This window comes from Branchiostoma belcheri, unplaced genomic scaffold, assembly GCF_001625305.1.
Source record: "Branchiostoma belcheri isolate BF01 breed outbred unplaced genomic scaffold, Haploidv18h27 scaffold148, whole genome shotgun sequence".
NCBI lineage: Eukaryota > Metazoa > Chordata > Leptocardii > Amphioxiformes > Branchiostomatidae > Branchiostoma > Branchiostoma belcheri.
This window is the reverse complement of record NW_017802913.1, coordinates 495,346-508,365: the sequence shown is the minus strand read 5'-3', so window position 1 is coordinate 508,365 and position 13,020 is coordinate 495,346. Positions and strand designations below refer to the sequence as shown.

The 13,020-nt window shown below is 40.4% G+C and overlaps 1 pseudogene; it reads right to left on the bottom strand.

Moving 5' to 3' along the window:
• Nucleotides 1-1,210: 1,210 nt before the first annotated feature.
• Nucleotides 1,211-13,020, bottom strand: part of LOC109465105 — a 44,453-nt pseudogene continuing 32,643 nt past the window's right edge.

Here is a 13,020-nt window from a genome sequence, read left to right as displayed (position 1 = left end):
TTCATTGCTATTGCTGTAATTTTTTTTTAGTATCTGATTACTTACTGTACTTTGTTAGGTCAACTTACCATTTTTCCAATCATTTTCTATAACCTAGAAGGCCATAACTTCATTACTATTGCTAAAATATTATTTTTTGTATCTGATTACTTACTGTATTCTGTTGGTTATCAACTTGCCATTTTCCAATCATTTTCTATAACCCAGAAGGGTATAACTTCATTGCTGCTGGCATGACACAAATATTTGCCCAAATCTTACAAATAACTAGAGTTCCCCGATCTCATACCTTCGCCAAATGATGTTTATCTTTATGACTGACAAATTATAAATTAGATTATTCAAATGGGAACATAATTTTCATGAATCATATCATTTTATCATAATCTCAACCAAAAGAGTCTTATAATAACAAACAATGCATTCTAGTATTTCCTAATAAATTATGCAAATGAGGTCCTGATTTGAATAAATTATGTTTAATGATGTTCACCTCAACTTAACTTTCAAATACCACAAGTATGAAATTACAGGCAGTTATCATTACATAATTATAAAATTTTCTCATTAATTATGCAAATTAAGTCATTATTAACATAATCAATATCTGCCTGTGTTTCTCTCGTTGTCAATTACCAATGTCACAAGCTTATCATGGAATGCAGCTGATTTCTAGAATTTCGCCATAAATTATGCAAATTACATCCATATTTGCATAATTGTCACATAATTATATTAAGCATCGCGTAAGCTACCTACATACCAAAAATCACGACGATCCGGTAACTGGTTCTTGAGTTATCCCCTTTTGAATATTTTCAAGAATATATCCCTGCAGTTCCAGAGCAAGCCACTAGGGGGCCCAAACTCACGTCACTTTTTCCCCAGCAAAAGAGCTACCTACCATCCAAATTTCGTCACCCCAGCATGTCTAGATCATGAGATATCAAAACCGGAAGTTCAGCTGCAGTACCATAACAAGCCGCTAGGGGGTCCAAAATCTAATCATTTTGAGGTCTCATCAAGACCTACCCATCTACCAAGTATCAAGACAATCCATCAAGGCCTTCTCAAGTTATTGTGTTTACAGACACACACACACACACACACACACACACATACACGAACGCCTCTGAAAACATAACCTTCTTGGCGAAGGTAATGAAGCGAGCGAATCCGTTCACCAAAAAATTAAATTGGTGTGGCCTAATCAGTCCATGTCGAAGTCATCGTCTTCCGTGTTATACCCTGCCGTGTCGACCGTCTGGTTACTCGCGGCTGCGGCAGGCGGAAGCCGCCCCTTGAGAACCCGAGCCCGCCGCCGGGTCCTCTCCCGCCACCGGCACAGAACCAACCGTTTACCCGTCCGCTTCAACCCGCGCCGGAACTGCACAGACATCCCGGCATACACCGCGGGCACCAGCACCCCGCTCAGGTAGAACACCATCCTGGTTGCCATGGCGACGTACTCAAACTGCTGCGATCTGAGCATGCGCGGAGCAACGGTAGCCAGGATGCAGATGACGTAGTAGAACATCCGGGACAGGCAAACGATGGCCACAACCGTACCTACATTTTAGGAATTTTTTAGAAAACACTCAAAGCTGTAACAGTTCAACTTTCTTTCTTGATAGCTGTATAGAATTTGTTTGTTTTTTTAGAGAAGAAATAATATAAAGAAATAACATAAATTGGGAACCATCAAGTTACAAATCAATACCTAATACCTTTCTTGTCATCTCAAGAAATATATACAAAATAAGGGTCCAATAGTCAAAGAAAAAGACAAAAGTAGCCATACTAAACGTTTACCACAACAGTACTAATCACCAAGAGTGACCCGTTTTCCCAGATGTTTTTCCACTTTTCCTTTTCTTGCAGCAATATAGTATTCAACTTTTTAAACGAAATTTATATATCGAAGAAATGATTCAAAATTTACGATGTTGGACTTTCTATTATTGTATATAAATATTTTTGCTAACAGAATAATTAAATTTTGGATTGTAGGGGTGCCAGGAAGCAGGTTTCCGAAGATAATGATAAAGAATGCATAGAATTTGTTACAATTCTTGCTATGGATAAATCTAACTACATTTATTTATTTATCGAGGGAGATAACCCTTCCTTTGTACGAATATGTAAATATATTAACGAATGTTTAGATCTTAGAACTAGATGCACATGTGATACGTCAAATGCAACATGCTGATTTAGCCAGACTTGTACGTAGGTTAATTCTTATGTATTCGTGTGTTTTTGTATATTTTATGAAATTCACTGTACTTTTGTTGTGTAAATGAAGTATTGTGTATTATAATTTCATCACTAATTTTGGGGTAATGCCATTAAGTATAAAGTCTTCTGTCAATGCCGACCGAATTCCGAATTATCCCCTTGCACTTTTCGACCATTATCCTAGGCTCAAAACGTTTTAATTGATATTAGCGTTAAACCAAAGACGACATATGAATGAATTATGAATGCTACACATATCGGCTACAGAGTTGCCCATATTTGCCTGGAGGCTAATTGCATGATGCAATTAGCCTGCCATGTACAGTAAAGTATAGCAACAGAGAATGTACAACTAAAGCACTAAAGGCTGATCAACTATACGGAATTCCGTTGGTATTATGAGGTTTGACTTCTTAATTGAAGCTAGTGCGCGTAGATAACACATATTTCATTTGCCGCTCCATTAAATTGGCATTATTTACATGTCAAAAAAGGTTCTTTGGCTGGTTTTTATTAAGTAAAGATCCGTTTGACATAGATCTGTTTTTGCAGTGATGTCACAGATACATGATGATTTTTTTTAACGGAGTAGTTCAATGCAAGGCCTATACGACCACTTCTCGGCATTGAACTAGAAATATGAGAGAAACATGGCTATGTCAAGAGATGGCGGTGAACGTTTGATTTGAAAGCCTTTAGATTGTAGGTTGGTGGGAAACACTTGTCAGGGAGGGAATTCCAAAGCCTCGCCGTACGGGGTAAGAAACTGTTACTGTAAAAAGATTTCGAACAAGGAATTTGGACGGTGATTACAAAAATGCATCATTTAAAGGGCAATGAAATATTTTATAGAGATAAAATCGACCGAACGCATATTTCATTATTTTCATAGCCTCAACTATAATCATTATTTTTACAATACAAGCACAGAAAACTCACCCAGCATGCTGACCGGTCTGCTGGGTGTGAAGCTGTCCGGTTGGTCAGCACTGCTGTCCTGCTGTCCGCCGTCTGCTGTGTCCTCGTGAGCTGCAGCTATTGACGTCATACTCTCACACTTTTTCCGCAGGGCCGCCTGCTGCTTGGCCATCTTGCCTGTGGTGTTCCTCAGTCTGGTGAACATGGCGCCGTACAGAACCGCCAGGAGAACCAGCAGGCTCACGTACAGACCCGCGATGGAGATCAGGTTAAACTTGTCCGTGTAGAACGGGAGAGTCTTCAGACACGCAGTGTGCGGGGTGGCGGGGCGGGGAGCCAGGCTGTCTGGTGCGGCGGGGGAAGTCACATTCGGACGGTCGTGAATACCCCGGGACATGCCAGCATGACTGACAGAGGTGATGTCGCCGTCCTCTGATTCCCAATATTGCCGGATGCAGAGGGTTACTCCGACAGAACTGCTCACACAGACGAACCACACGGCAGCCACCGCCATCTTGGCGTGGATCTCGTTGACCCAGACCTTGGCTATGTGCGGGCGGCAGATGAGAACGTACACCTCCGCGCTCACACAGACCACGTTCAGCACGGAGGCGAAGTTAGCCGCCTCGAACAGCGCGTCTAGCAGCACACAGGACCCCTGTCCCTCCGGCCAGACAGAGTCTTCCCACAGCCACCCGATATTTGTGGGAATCCCCACCGCGGATAACACCAGCTCTGCGACAGACAGACTTAAGAGATGGTAAAACGTCGACGTTCTTAAGTGCCCGTTAGTTAAAATCACAAGCCCAACCGTCGCGTTACCTAGGACTGATGCCAGTAAAATCATGACATAAATAGTTGTTAAGAAATACGCCCCCACCTCTCCTGGTCGGAACATGTCACGAGGAATGTCATTTGAGTCTGAAACATTAATGTTTGTACTGGGTGGGATGGTTTCATTGGTGTCTATGAATTCAAAACTATCATCCCAAGATCCGTCCGAGTTTTCTGATAGCGTATCGCGTCCTGATCGTAACAAACTATACATCTTCAATGTGTCTACTCTACTTCTATTGCTAGCAGAGTCATTGCTATAACTGTAGCTTGTAGAAAGATTGATGATTTCTTGTTTGAAGTTTCCTTTGGTTCCAAATATCTGCGTTTCAGCTCGTTTCGTCATCAACTTGACTCCAGCCTGACCAGGATGGGGAGGTGACGGTGTGTCACTGCTGCTGCAGTTCAACCGGCCATCGCAAGGTGGAGATACCAACTGGTCGGCTGGATGTACAAACGGAAGGAGGAGAAGAGCTGGCAGCACCCGCATCATGGAGTGAGAACGTCAAACTGTGATGATGATAATCTAAAGAAAGATAAAACAAGTAGAAATGAAGACTGAGTACAGTCCATTATATCGTCACGGTGACAAAATGCCAGCCAAAACGGACACAAGAATTTTTTTTATATTCCAGCATCTAATCACAAGACGTGGTGACGGTAGCCTGGGTACCATCCCCAGTAGTATATTCGCAAACTCTATAACTGGTATAGAGTTTGCGAATATACTACTGGGGATGGTACCCAGGCTATGGTGACGGCACACTCAAGTTTTTTTTCAACTTATATTAATGCCACCACCAGCACAGGGGACAATGCAATACTCATTTCCACCTGAGCGAAGTAAGGAAAGTCATGTAAAGTGCCTTTCCCAAGGGCACAAGATCGGTGGCATGTAAGGACTCGAACCCGGGACCTCTGGTTCCGAGTCGAGCACTCTGCCGCTGCGCCACACGACCCCACATAATTGAAAAAATGGTTTCAGGCAGCTAGCCTTAACACCCTCTAATAACTGAGACAGAAAGACAAATCGTATAAATGATCGAGTACTTTCTAGGATTAGAAATACAGATGAAAATATATGTCTATGCAGCGAATGCTTCAAGCCCCTTGTAAAACATTGAGAACCCGTGACCGAGGCTTAAACTTGACCATTGTCTAGCACAAACACGTCCGGACCCGATCCTGCGGGGAGAACTATCGACAATGGGACATGGAGACTCTATCTATCAGTAAGGTTGGATGCAATAATCACAGTTAGTTTGTGCCTATCACAAGATGTCATTACACCAAATGACTTTATGGGTGCGTTGGTGAAGGCATGGAGGTAGAAAAATTGTCTGATTAAGATTAAATGCGTTGCAGACACTTTTTGAAACTTTTTGGTTGTATCTTTGCCGTATTTTAGGTTTTAATTAGTTATTTTCTATCCTTTTTGAATATATTCTGGTAGTTACCTTTTGTTTATTTAGAATACCTTTAGATTGTTTTTTAGAAGCTTGTCAGTTACCTTTTGTTTATTTAGAACCTACTTTAGAACATTGACTATTTTGTTTATTTAGAACTTCTTTCTTGTTCCGTAAATTTCCTGTACATGGTACTGATGAAGAGTACCGGATGGTACCTAAAACCTTTACGTATTAAAATTTCAATTTATCCAGTTCGAAAAGATTCAACGGCTTTATCACTTTGACTTTATGGGTGGTTTGAGATACTATCTGATATACTATGAGAAATGGGAACGGAATATTAGCATCATTGAAACTTTGAGGCAAAGGGTGGAACCAAAGTGCTGTTCTTTTACGTCCTGTACGGAGGTCGTCAAAGGTTAAAGGAGAGATAAATAGAAGAGGACGGCCATGTGATATATGAGAGTTCGCGTGTCACAAATATAAAACTCCATTTAGCCCGGCATGAATCCATTAGCGGTACGATTCATTCCGGTAATGGGCACTTACCGCTGCCGCCGCTCCAAGTGCAGCTGAGAGCAGCGCTCCAACAATTGGCAATTATCGAGATGGGAGACAGCAGAAATAAAGCATAATGTCCAATTTACGCAATGAACGGCGGCTTTCGGGTCTGTCCCTGGTGGCACTGACTGATGTGGCCGTATATATAATGTTCCAAAGACTTATAGCAATATACATAGGTTATATTGTACAAACAATTGCAACAGCATGCATTTATGGCCAAAGTTGATCCTTGGAACTGCGCTCGGCATCCAGACATTAACACTAGTGTGGGAATGTGAACCAAGAAATATTTCCCTGCCGGGATGTACACATTCTCGTAGCTGGCGTTAAATTGCGAAGCATGTTAACGTGAATCTGGGCGCCAAGGTCCTCTTGTGCATTGGCCAGAGAGTTTTGGCCATTGAATGTACGTGTACCAACCGACCTCATAGTAGAATCTTCAACCACTGATAAGGCCGTTCCTAATGTCCTACCTGCCCTTTCACTGATGTCTTTACCTATCACCCTACATGACCAGTTGTGTTTACAAAACAACAGACCAGTCCGCTAACTCACCTGATAATTTTCCTCAGTATGTCCCTGCCAGAGGTGTCCGTACAGGTCCTGAGAGGCAACGATCTTTCTTCCGAAGGATGTGCTGATAGTCCGCATACACGCAGTCCTGCTGGGTGTGTGGCACATGCCTCTCACTCAGATGGCCTTTTTATGTGATGGCATATCATTACTAGAACCTCCGGATGATAAATGACCCTGTTAGCAGGCTGATTGTGGTGTAAGTGATGACAGGACTTTCGTTAACTGTCACGAGGACCCAATCTTATGGATATTTGGGGCACAAAAAACACAGAGAATGTAGGACACCGATCAGGGCTAACTAAAAACACCACCGACCGTCTTCAGTCTGTTGAGTTTGAAACTGTGATAGATTCTTTATTGATACCTTCCACTTTATTATGCTTTTAGGTTTCTTCCTGTTTTATTTGTATGTCTGTAGAGTTTTTGTATTATTTTAATGATATATTGTACATGTGTTATATGGGTGTTTACCTGAAATAAAGAATGAATGAATTGACACAACAAAACAAGTACAGGGACTTTTGTATGGTCTTCTACAACTAAAGATCTAACAAAGCTAAATACATGTGTGGATAACGTCATCTTACGTACAGAGTATATGTATGCTGTAACAATAAGGGTTTAACTATTCTCTAACATGTGGTCTGTAAGATCGAAACATTCTTTAATGTATTTTCCTATTTGAACACTGTATTGGTTATCTACCCTGAGAATGTAGTTGCATTTATCTATAGGATCTAACGTATTAAAATCAATTGAACAAGCGGAAAGAAAAGTGAACAGCAATAGGCGCTTATCGTTGTATAGTGTACAATCTATTATGAAATGGTGCTCATTTTCATAGATCTATGCGGGTTCAGTCTGTCTAAATATCACTTTCAGATTTCAACTCTAGCCTAGGTTTTTGGCCGAGCTGTGAAAATTTTTAACACCGATTTGCGTGCTGCTGGTTGGTTCCAGTCTTCGGGGTGGTCACTTTCCGCAGGTTCCGTGTTTGAGGAAGGTCACATCTTGTCCACGTCAACACCCCACAACTACACCTCATAAGAATAAGAGTATGCTGTCTGAATGAAAGGTCGTTATATATTTCCGAGTATTCAAAGTGCATTCTAGAAATTTTCAATACATTCCAATTGTGCCCATTCTTGTGGCTGGCCCAAATGTTTTTGTCATCACAACTCAAAACGTTTAAACTTGAATTCAAGTTGGAAAAAAAAAGAACGGCATTTAAAGTTTATTCTAATTGCAGTATGGCTGCATACTTCTTACCGCGTTTGGACAGCGTTCAAATATGGGCCCTAATATATTGGAAACACCCCTATTTTTTTAGAATGCACTTACAGAAGTTTAATAGATATTCTTATTCTGCTGGCATTCTAACTGATTTCGTCTGTAGTATCTAAGGAGGTATTACCATTAGGATTTTTTGACATCTTATTTTAACCCGAATGTGGCGCGGAGTTGGCAAATTCTTCATACCGGTTGGTTCTGTTTGATTCATTCTTATACGGAATAATTAGTACACTTTTATTACATAAATAGAATTGGGAATTTAGCAGCTTGTAATTTGCAACCCTCAATGTAAAAAAAAAATGTATGAGTTACTTCGAGGGGATGTACAGAAAAGGAATACCAGTAAACTACGGGAGGAGGTCCGGAGGGAGACAGATGAGGAAGGGAGAGAGAGAGAGACTGGTTTGCATAAGTAATTTGCATAATTACTGGAGAATGCCAGGGTGGCTACGGACAATCCTATTATTAGTCACCCTGGAGGGCTGAAGGAAGTCGCCCAGAACCGCCGGAGTGGAGAAGGTTGCTGAAGAGACGGAGACTACGTATACTTGACGCAGGCTACATATGAGAGAGAAAATGAGAAGACCTCAACAAGTACAGGTAACTAAGTACTAGTAAACGACAAAAGAGTTCCACGACCTCATACCTTCGTAAATGATGTTAACCATTCCGACTGACGAAATTATACGTTTTTCTCATTGATTATATTTTAAAATAAGATCCTCATTTCATTTCCATCATGGATTTTATTAGTTGATCATAATAATCATGATCAACGGACAGCCTTATCGTAAGTGCGGCTAATCTAGCAGCACTTCCTCATAAATTATGCAAATGGCGTGATTTGAATTTGATTTGTATTTTTCAAAATATACGCTTGTTTTTGCTATGTTCATAATGTTTTCAGGCTTAGATGAATACATTCTGACTTTAAAAATTAAAGATTTATTTATGATGGCATAATTATTATTATATAACGTCAATTTGATACTGTTGCTATTGTCAATGACAATAAAGCACTAACGAGAAAAAAAGATTTCACGAAACATGCTACTAATTTACATTTGGTCACATACCTTCCGTTTTTACCTGACGCTTTAAGGTCATCTTTAGCCATTAAAACATAATTGATAACATCATATTAACACTTGGCTTACCTTTAAAGCGATCTCTCTTTTTACATTAGACTTGGTTTACCAAATTTTCTTTAAAAATTTCATATCTTCTAATAATATAATATAATATAATATAATATAATAATAAATAAATCTTGTTCTAACTACTGATTGTTGATTTTCTATGTCATATGTCCAGGTATGTGTTAGGTGTGCACGCTATCAGCATACTTGCTGCCTAGTGCACACTTTGTATTGTCATGTTACAATTCTGAATGAATTAAATTTTCTTTAAAATCTGTTCGTTTGTAATTTTTGTTAGGATGTTTCCGGTTTTGTATGGAATTGCATGTTTCTCTATGCTCAGGCCCAGGAAAAAAGTACAATTTGAGCCATCTGGTACCTGTTGACTCAGCAAATAACTTATTGGCGACGTCTCAGGGAGGAGCCTAATGGTACAGTATTGTGTGCAGTTTGCAAGAATTCTAGGAATGATACAGGCATTTTGTCCACAGGCATGGAATGTAGACAGGCATGTCTCTGACCCACATCTATGCCCACATTCCTGGAAACCATTGGGAAGACCTCTCTGCCCCGGATGGCCCTACTTTCTGTGACCCCGGGGCTCGTTCACTATACACTCAGAGGAGGAGTGCACTGTATCTGTCTAGACTTAGCAGATACCGAGTCTTCCTCAAAATCATGAAATGATGGCAGTGCCATGCAAGCAATAACCCTAACAGCAACCATCGTCGCCATGGCAATATATATTTTCATTGCCAGTCTTGTTTTTGAGATCTCGCTGCGTTTCTGACAAACATATGTCGACACCGAAGACTTGATGAGAGATTTGAAAACGGCCCGCCTAACGACTGAACACCACTTTGTCATCATTAGTAACACCGGTACTCGCAGAGTGTCTGTTGTCAACGCAGCTATTTTCCCAATAAGACGTATTGTCACTTGCGTGTGTCTATAAAACAACCAGCACAGCGTAATTGGAGAAATTTGAAAGGGTATAAATTATGCTACTATGTGAGTTATGCTTTGTTCTTGCAGAATGCAGTATCAGCAATGCTATACTTATTATTCCATCACTTTGCCGTAGAACTTTTTCTAAATCAAATCATTGTTCTTTGAGGGATTGATAACTATTTCAATGGATTTGTATGAGGTTGACTTTTAAATAATTGATATTCGTCTCTATCTCAGTTACAGGCAGTGTAGGAAATATGAACCTAACATCTGCTTGGAGACCTAAATGTATAATTAGACCCAAACCCAACAGCTAGTCATCATCCCTTTTTCCCTAAGCATATCTTTCTTTTGTTACCTCCATAAAAATGGAGGTATTGTTTTTGGCGTGTCTGTCTCTGTGTGTGTGCGTGTGTCTGCCTCTGTGTGTGTCTGTCTGTGTGTGTGTGTTTCCGCAACTTTGTAGTTAGCATAACTTCAGAACGCCTTTACGGATTGTGATGATATTTGGTATGTTAGTAGGTTGTAGGTTGTAGGAAGACAAAGGTCAAGGTTAAATATGGGCCTCCTAGTGGCTGACCTTGGTACTGCAGGTGGAGTGTTAGTGTACAGTACCCTGTATAAGGGGTACGGTCCAAAAAGTGGTCTGTTATTAGAATAACCGACCACTGTTGAGGTTACGGCCTGACAACCATGGGAAATGGAGCCTTCTGTTTGGTCAACTTCTTCGGGCTATATGATAATGAAACTTAAACAAATGACTAAATATACACTTGGTAAAGTACGCGGAATAAAAGATTCATTTTCACGTCTTCACATTTTCGTCGCCTTTGGAATTGATTTTGGCATTAGTATCGTTTTCCAATATTTGCTTCACAATTTACGGCACTTATTCGTTCATTTTGCAACTGCCTTGTACGATTTACAGTATTTTCAGGAAACGGACGAAAATTCATGTGCGCGTGGATGTCATTCATATGATGAAATCAACAAATTTGCAAAATCCGCGCCACATTCGGGTTAAGATGCCAAATACACCTCATGGTAATATCTCCTTAGATACTACAGATGGCATAAGCCAGAATGCTTTACTTCTATTTCATGCCGCATCCGAAGTCTGGTAGAGGCTACAATTAGACATCTATTGAAAAGTTTATTGCAAATTCGTGCTGGGAGGCTAATTGCAAATTACAAAACATAAAAGAACAATGAACTAGAGTATAAAATAACTAAAGTCTACATGATAAAGGTAGCTGTCTAGAACTATAACTATGTCTAAAACTATGTGTGAAGGGTTTGACTTCTCTTCTGTAAACCATGGAAGACGTAATGTCCCACCTTTCCCAAAATGTGTGGGTTTTGGGAAGTTAAAAGAAGAATAGTTTTTCTTGGTCTGTAACTTTAGAGAAATTGGGATAAATTGTAGAAGTTTGAAAAGTCAATTCATCTATAGAGACTCCCACAGCGCGTACGGGATGTATGTGGAATGTTGAATAGATGTCATTTTATCAAGAGAAGCTATGTTCTGATTGTCTGACTAAAATCAGGTTTTCACTATCCAGTGGCTCATGTTCTTGTTGCAGGTATGTCACTCTCAGCAGCAGAGGGAGACGACATTCACCTCTGCTACTGCAGGAAATAACTCTTCAGCATACCTCCGAAAATAATTTCATCAGGTTATTTCTATTTCTTTTTACACAACCGGTCAAGTGTGAAGTACACAAGATCACAGAAAAGACATGCTCAAAAAGAAGAAAAGAAATCAGCAGTGACAGATCACATTGCTAGAAACAACTGCGTAATTGACTGGGAAGGGGCAAAAGTTATAGACAGAGAAGACAATAGAAGAACCCGCTGATCAAGGAGGCAGTTTGGATTAGAAAGTCAGCCCCTGTAATGAACCGGGACGAGGGGGGGTACAAACTAAGCCACGTTTGGGACAGTGTTCAAAAGTGCCACCTACATCGGCTACATATAGCGGCGAGATGCAGTACTCCAGTCAGAAGCTCTGACAGACACCGAAACGTCAGCAAGGTGAGAATTTACCGGTTGTGTAAAAAGAAATACCTGTCTCTTCAGCATACCATACGGATCTTCACAAATCCTGTTATACCCTAAATACATGCAAAAACATTTGTCAACATAATACTGCACGATGTAAAAGGCTTGAGGAACGACATACGCACAGATTGAATACAGGGTAACGTTTTGTTAGCATTATTGTTTTTTTTAGATTTCTACTGTTATCATTATCATTTTATCTTAAAACTTTCGTTAGTATTATTCTATGTGATGATCACATTATAATGTATACTTTTCGACGAAAACTTAACCTTCCCGGGTTAGTTTTTACTGAATCGGAGGTGTGAAAAAAGCATAGTATATTATGTGAAGTATAGTATATTATGTGATGAATTTTACCAATTGCACAAGAAGTTCTGTAAATGTTGGTGCTTGTCCCGGGAAGGCGGTTCACCTGTTTCGGGTATCTACTCCCGAACTGTGGCCTTCAGTAGGATGCTACATCAAGGCGACCTTCTGACAGGAACATCCAACAACCACATCACATTACAAATTCATCAACAAATGAATACCACTGCTTTTTGGCGACGTATCAGGGCGGAGCATAATGGTACAGTATTGTGTGCAGTTTGCAAGAATTCTAGGAATGGTACAGGCATTTTGTTCACAGGTATGGAATGTCCACAGGCATTTCTCTGACCCACATCTATGCCCACATTCCTGGAAACCCTTGGGAAAACCTCTCTGCCCCGGATGGCCCTACTTTCTGTGACCCCGGGGCTCGTTCTCTATACACTCAGGGGAGGAGTGCACTGTATCTGTAATAATAACAGGTACCAAGTCTTCCTCAAAGTCATGAATTGATGACAATGCCATGCAAACAATAACCCTAACAGCAACCACCGTCGCCATGGCAATGTATGTTTTCATTGCCAGTCATTTTTAAGTGTCAAAGGCACGTGAAATAATCATACCGATATTGTGAAAGTCCCAGTATTTCGTCATGACCACAAACAAAACACGCATCTAGAACAATCTGAACAGTACAAACATCTCCTACCTCCTTCACGAGAGGA